The following is a 15,153-nucleotide window of genomic DNA, read 5'->3' on the forward strand; positions in this document are numbered from 1 at the left end:
AGGGGACCGTTCTGTGTTCTCCCATTGTGGAATTTAGACTGTCAATCCCTCATTCAACACTTTAATGCAAATGCAAATAAATTTGGTACATTTTTGTGAAATGTAGTGAGCACATGCTCATCAGAGGATGAATCCTGTTAATTTTGTGAACTCATCACCACTAGCACCAAAAAATATATAAATAAATAAAATAAAAATCTGCCTGCTGAGTGTTTGGATTAACAAAAAAATAGTAATAGTGGTGGTGGAAGTAATATTAACAGTAGTAGTAGTAATGTTTTTTAGTAATTAATGGTTTCATTAACTGTTTTTGGCTTGCTAGAGGAGCACATACAGTCAGAGACTGATAATGATCCTTCTAATCCTTGTGGTCATAGTTATATCATTAGTTTAAAATACATATTTTTGTAATTATTATTTATAGTATTAATTATTTATATATTCAACATAATTAATATTTTTAAGTCATGTATAATTTACGTACATTTAACAATTCACCTAAAGAATACGTTAATAGCGAGAATTCAGGTTTCTTCATGCGCCTCAATCCAGTCCATTAGGTGGCAGTAATTTAACTTCAAGCTGGCTGCCAACCGCCAATCAAATCAAAGCGCGCCGTAACAGATTTCAAATGAGCAACAGACAGAGACGAGGCCTAAAGGCAAAGGGCAGCAACAAAGTGGTTTTTAGAGGTAAGTAATAAAATATTACTTTCAAAAAGCGGCATAAAACTACGGTGCCCGTGAGAGGACATGGTCGGTTCACTTAGTTTTGTCGTGGCCACGACATAATAACTCGTGGGAATGTGAAAATATGTCGTGGCCACGAAATATTAATTCGTGGGAACGTCATATTAACTCGTGGGAACGTATTTATGTCGTGGTCACGAGATCATTTTGTCGAGGTAACGACATCCTTATGTCGTGGCCTCGAGATGTTATGTTGAAGGAACGACATCCATTTCTTGTGGCCACGACTTCTTATATTGAGGGAACAACATGTTTTTCTCGTGGCCACGAGTTTAATGCGTAAACAAACCTGCGTGACCATAGCAACCCAGGATTATCAGAGATGTATTCATTACTTGGGTAAAGTTGGTTTTATATTCAGACATTCGGACTTCCGCGATCAATAACTTTGTTAACATGCACTTAAAAAGCCACTTTCGGTCAATTATCATTACCGACCATGATGAGCACAATTCAGAACACATTATTATGTCGAACTCGACGTTTTAAAGAAGCTGATAAACACGCTTACCTCTATGGAGTTTCGTGACGTCATCGCTTATCTGAGGGACTATCTACAAATTACGTGTTTCTATTAAAAATAAATAAAAACACAACTGTTTTTATTTATTTGCCTCCAGATGAACAAGAACTGTGTTGATTTGTCGGTTTTAACAATGACATGATTTATTTCAATAGGTTTTGAAAGCATGGGCCAACTTCTCTGCAGCAAGTTGGAGCATGTAGTCTGGACCCTACAGAACATACTACAGTCCATGTCTTGCTGTTTTATTCACCTCTGTTTTTCTGATTTTAAGTATAATAAAGACTTAACAGTGTAACAGTGTTCTCTAGGTGTTGAATGAAAAGAATGGCTAAACTATCTTTTATGTTTTTCTGTTTTATGTCATCTTTGTTTAACATTAAACACAATTCATGTGCATTGATTGTTTACATTCCTGCAGAAATATCACTTTGCATGGTACTGAATCTATCAGATTATTGAAAAGTACTCAGAACTCATGACAGCAAACACAATGTTGATTTTGGGTGAACATTTCTAAAACTATGGCAAAACTTTCTTCAAGATGGTTTATAAAGAATTTGTGCTTCACATATATATTAAATTTGTACCATCACTGTTTTTATGGGTTACTGCAATGACTTTTCCACAATCCACTTCAACAGCTTTTGAAAGAAGGAACCTAATGCTAAGTTGCAAAATATTTATTTGACCATAAATGACATACATCAAGTGTTTAATGTACAAGTATTAGTGTTAAAGATGTTCAAAAAGTACAGTACCATCACTGTATTCAATTTGTCTATTGACACACCTTCAGTTATAACTTTTTAAAAGAGTCTCAAAACAAAACAAGTTGCTAAATAATTATCTGACCCTCTTCATCATATCAGGAGTACTGAAAGTACAAGTATTTGCTCTAAAAGATACATTTGCAGCATCCCTGTATTATACTGTATGTTTTTTTTTTCATAGAGACACCCCCTTCAGTTCAATAACTTTTTTAAAAAAGGCTCACACTGTTACAAAACATAAATCATTATAAATATCTATCCTCTATAACATATCAGAAGTCTTGAAATTACAAGTATTTGCTCTAAAAGATACATTTACAGCATCTGTATTATTACAGGTGCATCAATAAATTATAATTTCGTGGAAAAGTTCATTATTTCAGTAATTCAACTCAAATAAATTCAATGCAGATAGACTAAAGAAGTCTTTGGTTCTTTTAATTGTGATGATTTTGGCTCACATTTAACAAAAACCCACCAATTTACTATCTAAACAAATTAGAATACTTCATAAGATCAATAAAAATAAATAAATAAAACGTTTTTAGTGAATTGTTGGCCTTCTGGAAAGTATGTTCATTTACTGAACATGTAATCAATACTTGGTAGGGGCTCCTTTTGCTTTAATTACTGCCTCAATTCGGCGTGGCATGGAGGTGATCAGTTTGTGGCACTGCTGAGGTGATATGGAAGCCCAGGTTTCTTTGACAGTGGCCTTCAGCTCATCTGCAATATTTGGTGTCTTGTTTCATCTCAACAAATTAGAATATGGTGACATGCCAATTTATTTTATTCTTAAGAATTCTAATTTGTTGAGATAGTGAATTGGTGGGGGTTTTTTTGTTAAATGTTTTCCACAACATTCTAATTTATTGAGATGCACCTGCATGTTTTTTCTTCATAGAGACACCTTACAGTTCAATAACTTTTTACAAGAGGCTTACACCATTTACAAAACAAGTTGCTAAATAATTATGTGACCTTGTAGAACATATCAGAAGTGTTGAAATACAAGTATTGGCCATAAAACATTGATTTTCAGCATCCCTGTGTTTCTTCATAGACACAGCATAACTTCACTTCAAGTTCAATACCTTTCCATAGAAGGCTCACACGGTTACAAAACAAGCTGCTAAATAATCATGTGACCTTGTAGAACATATCAGAAGTGTTGAAATACAAGTATTTGCTCTAAAGTATACATTTATAGCATCCCTGTATTCAATGGGTTTCTTCATAGAGACATCTTCCAGTTCAATAACTTTCCAAAGGAGGCTCACACCGTTACAAAACAAATTGCTAAATAATTATCTGACCCTCTACATCATATCAGAAGTCTTGAAATACAAGTATTGGCCATAAAACATACATTTGTAGCATCCCTGTATTTCTTCATAGACACACCATAACTTCACTTCCAGTTCAATACCTTTCCATAGAAGGCTCACACGGTTACAAAAACAAGCTGCTAAATAATCATGTGACCTTGTAGAACATATCAGAAGTTTTGAAATACAAGTATTGGCCATAAAACATTCATTTTCAGCATCCCTGTGTTTCTTCATAGACACACCATAACTTCACTTCAAGTTCAATACCTTTCAATAGAAGGCTCACACGGTTACAAAACAAGTTGCTAAATAATCATGTGACCTTGTAGAACATATCAGAAGTGTTAAAAGTACAAGTATTTGCCCTAAATTATACATTTACAGCATATCTTTATTCTATTGGTTTCTTCATAGAGACACCTTCCAGTTTAATAACTTTCCAAAGGAGGCTCACACCGTTACAGAACAAGCTGCTAAATAATCATGTGACCTTGTAGAACATATCAGAAGTCTTGAAATACAAGTATTTGCACTAAATTATACATTTATAGCATCCCTGTATTCAATGGGTTTCTTCATAGAGACACCTTCCAGTTCAATAACTTTCCAAAGGAGGAGGCTCACACCGTTACAAAACAAGTTGCTAAATAATCATGTGACCTTGTAGAACATATCAGAAGTGTTGAAATACAAGTATTGGCCATAAAACATTCATTTTCAGCATCCCTGTGTTTCCTCATAGACACACCATAACTTCACTTCAAGTTCAATACCTTTCCATAGAAGGCTCACACGGTTACAAAACAAGCTGCTAAATAATCATGTGACCTTGTAGAACATATCAGAAGTGTTAAAAGTACAAGTATTTGCCCTAAATTATACATTTAAACAGCATTATCTTTATTCTATTGGTTTCTTCATAGAGACACCCTTCCAGTTTAATAACTTTTCCAAAGGAGGCTCACACCGTTACAAAACAAGTTGCTAAATAATCATGTGACCTTGTAGAACATATCAGAAGTCTTGAAATACAAGTATTTGCACTAAATTATACATTTATAGCATCCCTGTATTCAATGGGTTTCTTCATAGAGACACCTTCCAGTTTAATAACTTTCCAAAGGAGGCTCACACCGTTACAAAACAAGTTGCTAAATAATTATCTGACCCTCTACATCATATCAGAAGTCTTGAAATACAAGTATTTTGCTATAAAAGATACATTTACAACATGCATGTATTATATATAGAAACCCGATTCCAAAAAAGTTGGGACACTGTACAAATTGTGAGTAAAAAAGGAATGGAATAATTTACAAATCTCATAAACTTATATTTTATTCACAATAGAATATAGATAACATATCAAATGTTGAAAGTGAGACCATTTTGAAATGTCATGCCAAATATTGGCTCATTTTGGATTTCATGAGAGCTACACATTCCAAAAAAGTTGGGACAGGTAACAATAAGAGGCCGGAAAAGTTAAATGTACATATAAGGAACAGCTGGAGGACCATTTTGCAACTTATTAGGTCAATTGGCAACATGATTGGGTATAAAAAGAGCCTCTCAGAGTGGCAGTGTCTCTCAGAAGTCAAGATGGGCAGAGGATCACCAATTCCCCCAATGCTGCGGCCAAAAATAGTGGAGCAATATCAGAAAGGAGTTTCTCAGAGAAAAACTGCAAAGATTTTGAAGTTATCATCATCTACCGTGCATAATATCATCCAAAGATTCAGAAAATCTGGAACAATCTCAGTGCGTAAGGGTCAAGGCTGGAAAACCATACTGGATGCCCGTGATCTTCGGGCCTTTAGACGGCACTGCATCACATACAGGAATGCTACAGTAATGGAAATCACAACATGGGCTCAGGAATACTTCCAGAAAACATTGTCGGTGAAAACAATCCACCGTGCCATTAGCCGTTGCTGGCTAAAACTCTATAGGTCAAAAAAGAAGCCATATCTAAACATGATTCAGAAGCACAGGCGTTTTCTCTGGGACAAGGCTCATTTAAAATGGACTGTGGCAAAGTGGAAAACTGTTCTGTGGTCAGACAAATCACAATTTGAAGTTCTTTTTGGAAAACTGGGACACCATGTCATCCGGACTAAAGAGGACAAGGACAACCCAAGTTGTTATCAGCGCTCAGTTCAGAAGCCTGCATCTCTGATGGTATGGGGTTGCATGAGTGCGTGTGGCATGGGCAGCACATCTGGAAAGGCACCATCAATGCTGAAAGGTATATCCAAGTTCTAGAACAACATATGCTCCCATCCAGACATTGTCTCTTTCAGGGAAGATCTTGCATTTTCCAACGTGACAATGCCAGACCACATACTGCATCAATTACAACATCATGGCTGCGTAGAAGAAGGATCTGGGTACTGAACTGGCCAAGCTGCAGTCCAGATCTTTCACCCATAGAAAACATTTGGCGCATCATAAAGAGGAAGATGCGACAAAGAAGACCTAAGACAGTTGAGCAACTAGAAGCCTGTATTACACAAGAATGGGACAACATTCCTATTCCTAAACTTGAGCAACTTGTCTCCTCAGTCCCCAGACTTTGCAGACTGTTATAAAAAGAAGAGGGAATGCCACACAGTGGTAAACATGGGCTTGTCCCAACTTTTTTTGAGATGTGTTGATGCCATGAAATTTAAAATCAACTAATTTTCCCCTTAAAATTATACATTTTCTCAGTTTAAACATTTGATATGTCATCTATTTTGTATTCTGAATAAAATATTGAAATTTGAAACTTCCACATAATTGCATTCTGTTTTTATTCACAATTTGTACAGTGTCCCCCAACTTTTTTGGAATCGGGTTTGTATATATGTATATATATATTTATATATATATATATATATAGATAGCTAGATAGATAGGTAATATTATATTTATGAACTGTACAGAATATTGTACTAAGCATTAAACCTGAAATGAACTTGGAATTTTTAATTTCAAAGGAAAACTAGGCTATGTTTGTATTTCATGGCACTGTCCATGGTCATGAGGTTACCTGCACCTTAACATTTCCATAATTTTTCAGTGTCAAATGTCTTTGGCCAAACTTTTCCAGTAGTGGCACATCATCTCCGTGCAATACAGGACTCACATACAGTACACATACACTCACTGGCCATTTTATGAGGTGCACCTTGCTAGAGGGCTGGACCCCCTTTTGTCTTCAGAACTGCCTTAATTCTTTGTTGCATAGATTCAAAAAGGTGTTGGAAACATTCCTCAGAGATTTTGGTCCATATTGACATGACAGCATCATGCAGTTGCTGCAGATTTTGCTGGCATCAGGTATAAAGCACTTTGAACAAACAGTTTATTTCCATGTTAGACACACAGAGATTACTTATAATCCCATCTACATTCTAATAACTGCAGTGTCAAAACAGGTGTACTGCTCTGTATGTGGAAAATCAGAAAAAGGCCAAACAGAGGACCAAAGCACCTGGGTATTCACTATGCCATTTCTGCCTGCTGACTACATATGTAAATTGAAAACAAGCGTTTTCACAACTACTTTTAACTATTTCTACAATTTCTAAATATATCTAACAACATGTCATATTTCCCTTCCAGATTCAATGTGATTTGTTTCATGTTCGGTGCCTCAACAGTAATGTGCCACCAGAAGAACAAGCATGGATTTGTGATGGTAAGCTCTTATAGGAGCTTATGCTGAAAGTGTGTTTAAACAGCAAGAAATGTGTCTTGCGTATTTGATATGTTATGGAATTACTTTTGTAGTGTTTGGTTTATGTTTGATATGGGTCTATTGGTGTATGAAAATTTCCAATGTGCTTATGTGTGTTGTTCTTTTTCATATTCATTAATACAACATATTCCTTTAGGCAGTACAGTATAATAATTCCAAGTCATTTTTTTTATATGTATTTTTTTTGTTGTTGCATTGTATTCATATTACTGATAATTGTTGTTAATACATTTTAGGGAAAGACTTTGTCTGCCTGGATCTCTCTCTGCATCACATATTGTTGTAGTGCATGATGTCTTCTGCTGGCCTTTTAAGTGAATGCAGTTTGTAAGAACTTACGTGGATTTGTGAAGGAGAAATTATTGTGACATTAGATATGTTGATAGTTCACTCTTTATTCATTATCTACAAAATACTTAAAAGACCTAAATGTTTTAGGTCTTTATTTATTTATTTATTTTTTGTTTAGCTTTATGTATAGCTGCTTTTCAAAGTCAACTAAATGTAATAAATGAGCCAATCCCCATGGTGTAGTGTGCCCTTTGGAGTGTGCTTAATAACAAAGTCATTTGGGGTTAACTTGGGCAAACACTGAAAAAGTATGGCAATGTTAAGGTGCAGGTAGCATCAGGACCACGGACAGTGCCATTTATATAATATGATACATGGATGTTGTAAATGTATCTTTTAGAGCAAATACTTGTACTTTCAAGACTTCTGATATGATGTAGAGGGTCACATAATTATGTATTAGCTTGTTTTGCAACATTGTGAGCCTCTTTTAAAAAGTTATTGAACTGGAAGTAAAGGTAGTCGTCTCTATGAAGAAATACAGAGATGCTGTAAATGTATAACGTAGAGCAATTACTTGTACTTTCAAGACTTCTGATATGATGTAGAGGGTCAGATAATTATTTAGCAACTTGTTTTGTAACGGTGTGAGCCTCCTTTGGAAAGTTATTGAACTGGAAGGTGTCTCTATGAAGAAACCCATTGAATACAGGGATGCTATAAATGTATAATTTAGTGCAAATACTTGTATTTCAAGACTTCTGATATGTTCTACAAGGTCACATGATTATTTAGCAGCTTGTTCTGTAACGGTGTGAGCCTCCTTTGGAAAGTTATTAAACTGGAAGGAGTATCTATGAAGAAACCCATAGAATAAAGAGATGCTGTAAATGTATAATTTAGGGCAAATACTTGTACTTTTAAGACTTCTGATATGTTCTACAAGGTCACATGATTATTTAGCGGCTGGTTTTGTAACCGTGTGAGCCTTCTATGGAAAGGTATTGAACTTGAAGTGAAGTTATGGTGTGTCTATGAAGAAACACAGGGATGCTGAAAATGAATGTTTTATGGCCAATACTTGTATTTCAACACTTCTGATATGTTCTACAAGGTCACATGATTATTTAGCAGCTTGTTTTGTAACCGTGTGAGCCTTCTTTGGAAAGGTATTGAACTGGAAGTGAAGTTATGGTGTGTCTATGAAGAAATACAGGGATGCTGCAAATGTATGTTTTATGGGCAATACTTGTATTTCAAGACTTCTGATATGATGTAGAGGGTCAGATAATTATTTAGCAACTTGTTTTGTAACGGTGTGAGCCTCCTTTGGAAAGTTATTAAACTGGAAGGTGTCTCTATGAAGAAACCCATAGAATAAAGAGATGCTTTAAATGTATAATTCATGGCAAATACTTGTACTTTTAAGACTTCTGATATGTTCTACAAGGTCACATGATTATTTAGCAGCTTGTTTTGTAACGGTGTGAGCCTCTTTTAAAAAGGTATTGAACTGGAAGTGAAGTTATGGTGTGTCTATGAAGAAACACAGGGATGCTGCAAATTAATGTTTTATGGCCAATACTTGTATTTCAAGACTTCTGATATGCTCTACAAGGTCACATGATTATTTAGCAGCTTGTTCTGTAACCATGTGAGCCTCTTTTAAAAAGGTATTGAACTGGAAGTGAAGTTATGGTGTGTCTATGAAGAAACACAGGGATGCTGCAAATGAATGTTTTATGGCCAATACTTGTATTTCAATACTTCTGATATGCTCTACAAGGTCACATAATTATTTAGCAGCTTGTTTTGTAACCGTGTGAGCCTCTTGTAAAAAGGTATTGAACTGGAAGTGAAGTTATGGTGTGTCTATGAAGAAATACAGGGATGCCGCAAATGTCTGTTTTATGGCTGATACTCGTACTTCAGGGCTTCTGATCTGTTCTGCAAGGTCACATAAACATGTCGTCACTTGTTTTGTAGCGGTGTGTGCCACTTGTGAAATGGTATTGAACTGGGAGCCCCGTAATGGTGTGTCTATGAAGAAACTTTGGGATGCTGCAGATGTCTGTTTGACGGCCGATACTCATATTTCAGGACTTCTGATCTGTTCTACAAGGTCACATGATTATGTAGCAGCTTGTTCTGTAACCGTGTGAGCCTCTTGTAAAAAGCTATTGAACTGGAAACGCAGTCATGGTGTGTCTATGAAGAAACTCTGGGATGCTGCAAATGTCTGTTTTTCCGGCCGATACTTCTATTTCAAGAGTTCTGATATGTTCTACAAGGTCACATAATTATTTAGCAGATTGTTTTGTAATCGTGTGAGCCTCTTTTAAAAAGGTATTGAACTGGAAGTGAAGTTATGGTGTGTCTATGAAGAAATACAGGTATGCTGCAGATGTCTGTTTGAAGGCCTATACTCATATTTCAGGACTTCTGCTCTGTTCTGCAAGGTCACCTAATTATTTAGCAGCTTGTTTTGCTACAATATGAGACTATTTTGAAAAGTTATTGCACTGGAATTTGTGTCAATGGACAAATACATAGTGATGGTTCTTTTTGAACATCTACACTAAATACTTGTACATTACAGACTTGATGTATGTTATTTTTTGTCAGATACATATATTGCTACTTAGCACCTGTTCCCTTCTTTCAAAAGCTACTAAAGTGGATGACGTGACATTGAGGAATCCCATAAAATCAGTGATGGTCCAAATTAAATATATATGTGAGGCACAAATTCTTTATAAACCATCTTAAAGACAGTTTTGCCATAGTTTTCTAAATGTTCACCCAAAATGAACATCCTGTTTGCTGTCAGGAGTTCTGAGTACTTGTCAATAATCTGATGGATTCAGTACCATGCAAAGCGATATTTTTGCAGGACTGCAAACATTAATCAATGCACGTGAATTGTGAGAGTTTCATGTTAAACAAAGATGTCATACAATAGAAAACCATAAAAGATAGTTTAGACATTATTTTTATTCAACACCTGGAGACCACTGTTAAGTCTTTATTATACTTACTTAAAATCAGAAAGGAGAAAAAAAAGTGAATAAAACAAGATGTGGGTTGTAGTATGTTCTGTAGGGTCCAGACAAGATTTTCCAACTTGCTTCAGAGAAGGTAAGCCATGCTTTCAAAACCTATTGAAATAAATCATATGTCATTGTTACAAGCAATACATCAACACAGTTCTTGTTTATTTTGAGGCAAATACATAAATAAAAAAGTTGTTTTAACTGTCATTAACTATGTTCAGGAGATTACACGTGATTTCCCACTTGTCTGAATTGTTACTACATTACAGTTCATGTACGTTCATTCTTTTTAAATTCCTAAACATCTTTTCAAACACCATCATTATAATGCCATTTTTATTGTGGCTAAAATAAATTCTACAGCATTACAAGTAAGTAAGTGTAAGTGATAACAATGTAAGTGATACTTGCTGGCACATCTGTAGTTGGCTACAGAATACTTGTCTGTTCGCACACAATGAAAAAAACTCGAAATTTTTAGACGGTCCCTAACGAATTTCCAGCACTACATTGGACATTCAGCAGACATTCGCTTCTAAATATGCCATAAAAACAATATTTGGCCATTTTGATCGATTTTGAAACCAATGAATTTGGTTCATAATGATGTCGCTGATTAGAATATGCCAAAAAAACCTTTATTGCACATATAATTTGAAAGTTATTGAACGCGGAAATGTGGGAAAAGTTGCGAATGTGCGAATATAAAACCAACTTTACCCAAGTGTATTCATTCATATTTTATTTTGAATTACGAAATTATTATATAATTTATTATAGAAAATATTTCATTCTTAAATTATTATAATAACCATATGCCTTGGCTACGGGACGTTATTGCGTGTGATAGTCAGCATTCCAGGGTTTTTCCTGGGTCAAAATTGGTCTTAGGTGGTGGCTGCCCGACATGGTCATCCACACACAGCAAAGAGTACCCTAGTACCCACATGATCCGCAAGCCCAATATTGACAATAAATGTTAAATTTAAAATAAATACAAAGAAACAGTTTGTGATTTTTTTTCTTATCCTTATTTATTCATGAAAAAACGATCACTGTTAGGCTAGGTAGTAAAAGAAAGCGATTACAACTTATTTTACATGTAAACATCATTGATACCAAAGTATATTTGAAACGTCAAAGGTATCACAATTTATCTGTTTACAAATTATGCAATTATCAGACACAGATATTACCTGTCACTCTCACTGTCATCCTTTCTTGCCTTATTTGCAAAAAAAAGCTGTGATTTTTCCACGACTGGCTTTCATAGTTTTGAAAGATAAAATCCTTTTTTGATAGACCTGATAATTATTTTAGCATAATCATAAAAATTAAAAAGTAGCATTAAAAACGTTAAAAGGTGTAATAGTGTAATTTTTTTACCATATAAAATTAGCAGCTAGCTAGCAACAGCTTGCTTTGTGCTTTGATCTAGTTTCATCTCACTCCAGTCTATCTTTAAACTAAATGATTTTATAGGTAATTTACTACACATTGGCAGAGGCCTATACATACTGTGGATTATTAAGACTAAACACTCTTGCTAAATGGGGTAAGCCCACTTACTTTCTCATTTCAGATGTGTATGTTCTTCTAAGAAGTAATGTTTTATTATATACCGTTTCAGACGCTGACGGGCAGACCAATTGCTTTAACCATTCATTATAATGAATCGGCTCAAAGGAGTCATTAGGTCGCGAATCGGACTTTAGCGGATGTGTTGTGTGGGAATCCTGGCTGTTAGGACATCGCGAAAGATTTGTCAACACACACACACACACACACACACACAAAACACTTCATAACTGTTTTATGAACTTTTTTTGCGTTTATTTAAAGTTACGTCAGCTGCATGTGCGGAACGCTTGTCACAAGTTGTAAGAGAAGATAAGGCAACTTTTTTTTTTGACTGCAATTCACACCCCGCCGGTAATTCAGCAAAAATATTCTCCGAATGCACCACGTGAAACATGGATTCGGTCTTCCGACCTTTAGGATCAGTTGATTTTGATGCGAGGGAGAGAGCAAAGGCAGAACTGAAGACGGAGAGTGCGCGCGCGGGGGAGGGGCGCTGCTCGTTCTCTCCGTCACTCCGTCTGTAGCATAGACTGTAAAAAAATAGGTCTGTAGCCTGCTTCACTCACAAAACCCAATTGGAATTCGGATGTGGGTTTGGATATAGAAAAAATCTTTTGGCGGCCGCCAAAAAATTTTCAATGTAGGAAAAACTCTGCATTCAAATGAAGTTTATCATGAATAAATAATAAATAGAATGAATAATTGTTATAATGAATGAATAAATAGATTCATTTGTAAATGAAAACACAACATGTTCATTTATCATCACATTACGTCAAAACTTTATTGGCATAATTGTCAGATAAATGATAAATGAGCCTGTTGTGTATTCATTTACAAATTAAACTAGTTATAGCCCCTTCAAGCACCACAGCCGTCACTGGCATGTAATAAAGTCCGGTAGCCAAGGCATATGGTTAATATAATAATTTAATAATAAAATATTTTCTATAATAATTTAATATTTTCTTAATTCAAAATAAAATATTATAATGAATACATCTCTGATAATCTCGGGTTGCTATGGTCACGCAGGTTTGTTTACGCATTAAACTCGTGGCCACGAGAAAAATATGTCGTTCCCTCAACATAAGAAGTCGTGGCCACAAGAAATGGATGTCGTTACCTCGACAAAATGATCTCGTGGCCACGACATAATAAGACGTTCCCACGAATTAATATTTCGTGGCCACGACATATTTTCACGTTCCCACCATGTCCTCTCACAGGCACCGTATAAAACAGATATGAGCGTGAGAGTGTAATGTATGTATTTGAACACTGCGTGTGACAGCACGAGCATGCTGATCACGATTTTGACGTTTTTTTTTCCTGAAAAAAATCTCGAATATATCAATATGCAATAAATATTTGTACAAAAATTATTATTCGTGCTCCTACTTTGAGTTTGATAATAAAGGAAAACCTAGCATTGTTTGATTTTATGTAATTTTTATGTTCTATGTGACCAGTTTTATAAATTACTTTTGTTTTACTTTACACTTTTAACACACCTTAAGTCAGTATGTCACAAAACTAATTACAACCAATGTTTGGTGTACCAATGGCTATGTTTTTCACCCTTTACTTTTTTCCCTTTTCGTAGGCCCATCAGAAGGATATTTCCCAGGTTTGCTTGCATAAGGTAAGAATGAATTAATGTTAATTGTTACCTGCGACAGGTGTTGCATACTCTTCATTTTTACTTTGTTTTTTAAATCTAGGTCAGAGGATGGTGGGTGGGTTTCACTTTCAAGACTGTAATACTGGCTGAACAAGTGTCCAAAGTGAAAGAACTCTGTCTGGGGTTTCATCTCTCCTCATTACATTTCACTCCCTCTAAAGGATTTGACCAAGTTAGAAGAACCAAAGCAGACTCTTCAATGTGAAGATGCCAGACGTGTGATGGTAATTTAAATTTTAAGAGTTTTTTTTCTTTTCTTATTTTTTATTTATTTATTTTGAGAAAATAAATTTTTAATTCAACACACATCTACCAGGTGAATGTTGTTTTTAATGTTTTTTAGCAGGAAAAATACATTCCCATAACATTTATTTGTAACCTATCCATGTTTTGTGCAAATATGTCCCTGACACTCTTTTAGGTTGGCCGTTTTGCTGTTGTGGGAGGAGCATCAGTTGAGGCATGTAGGATGCTGGGCTGTAGTCTAACCAATGAGCCGGCCTCTCAGATGAACCTGGCAGTAGCGGGTTGAAGGGTTAGCATGAGAATGAAAGATGAGTTTGGAGGAAAAAGGTGTGTTTGTTTGGTAAGTCAGAGTCCACATGGGTCCTTTGATCCTAAATTCAGTTTGATCAAATTTAAGTCCATAAAAAGTCTTGGGTATCTTAAATGGAATGAGAAAAGTCTTAATTATCTTTTCAAGATGTCTTAAACTTAAAATGCAAAATGGCTTAATATGATTATTAAAGGGATAGTTCAGCCAGAAATTCAAATGGTAATTTACTCACCTGCACTATGTTCCAAATCTGTATTAGTTTCTTTCTTGTGTTGGACACAATATATGAGATATGTTAAAGTGAAAGTGAAAGTCGTGACATTTGTCAAGTATGGTAACCCATACTCGAAATTGGTGCTCTGCATTTAACCCATTCAAGTGCACACACACAGCACTGAGAAGTGAACACACCGTGAACACACACCCGGAGCAGTGGGCAGCTATATCCAGCGCCCGGGGAGCAACTGGGGGTTCAGTGCCTTGCTCAAGGGCACTTCAGCCATGGGTATTGAGGGTGGAAGAGAGCGCTGTTCATTCACTCCTTCCCACCAACTCCTGCCAGCACCGAGACTCGAACCTGGGACCTTCTGGTTACAAGTCCAAATCTCTAACCATTAGGCCACAGCTGCCCCCAGACATGTGTGGCCCGTACGGGGAGAACGTTAGTAAAGAATGTTAGTAACCCAGAGAATTTTAGTAACCCAGCAGCTGACGGTAACCATTGACTTTCATAGTAGGACTAAAATAAAAATACTATGGAAGTCAATGCTACCGTCAGCTGTCTGGTTACCAACATTCTTTAACATGTACATCTTCTTTTGTGTTCAACAGAAGAAAGAAACTCATACAGATTTAGAACATTTGTTC

The 15,153-nt window shown here is 35.7% G+C and overlaps 1 long non-coding RNA gene across 1 annotated transcript; it reads left to right on the forward strand.

Annotated features, from left to right (window-relative positions):
* The first annotated feature begins 639 nt into the window (after nucleotides 1-639).
* On the forward strand, nucleotides 640-14,263 carry LOC122135859. The gene is made up of 3 exons (XR_006153706.1): nucleotides 640-692; nucleotides 13,653-13,954; nucleotides 14,152-14,263. It is a non-coding gene; the product is annotated as an uncharacterized LOC122135859 (long non-coding RNA).
* Nucleotides 14,264-15,153: the final 890 nt, after the last annotated feature.

The sequence above is a fragment of the Cyprinus carpio genome, chromosome A3 (genome assembly GCF_018340385.1).
Source record: "Cyprinus carpio isolate SPL01 chromosome A3, ASM1834038v1, whole genome shotgun sequence".
In the NCBI taxonomy this organism is placed as follows: domain Eukaryota; kingdom Metazoa; phylum Chordata; class Actinopteri; order Cypriniformes; family Cyprinidae; genus Cyprinus; species Cyprinus carpio.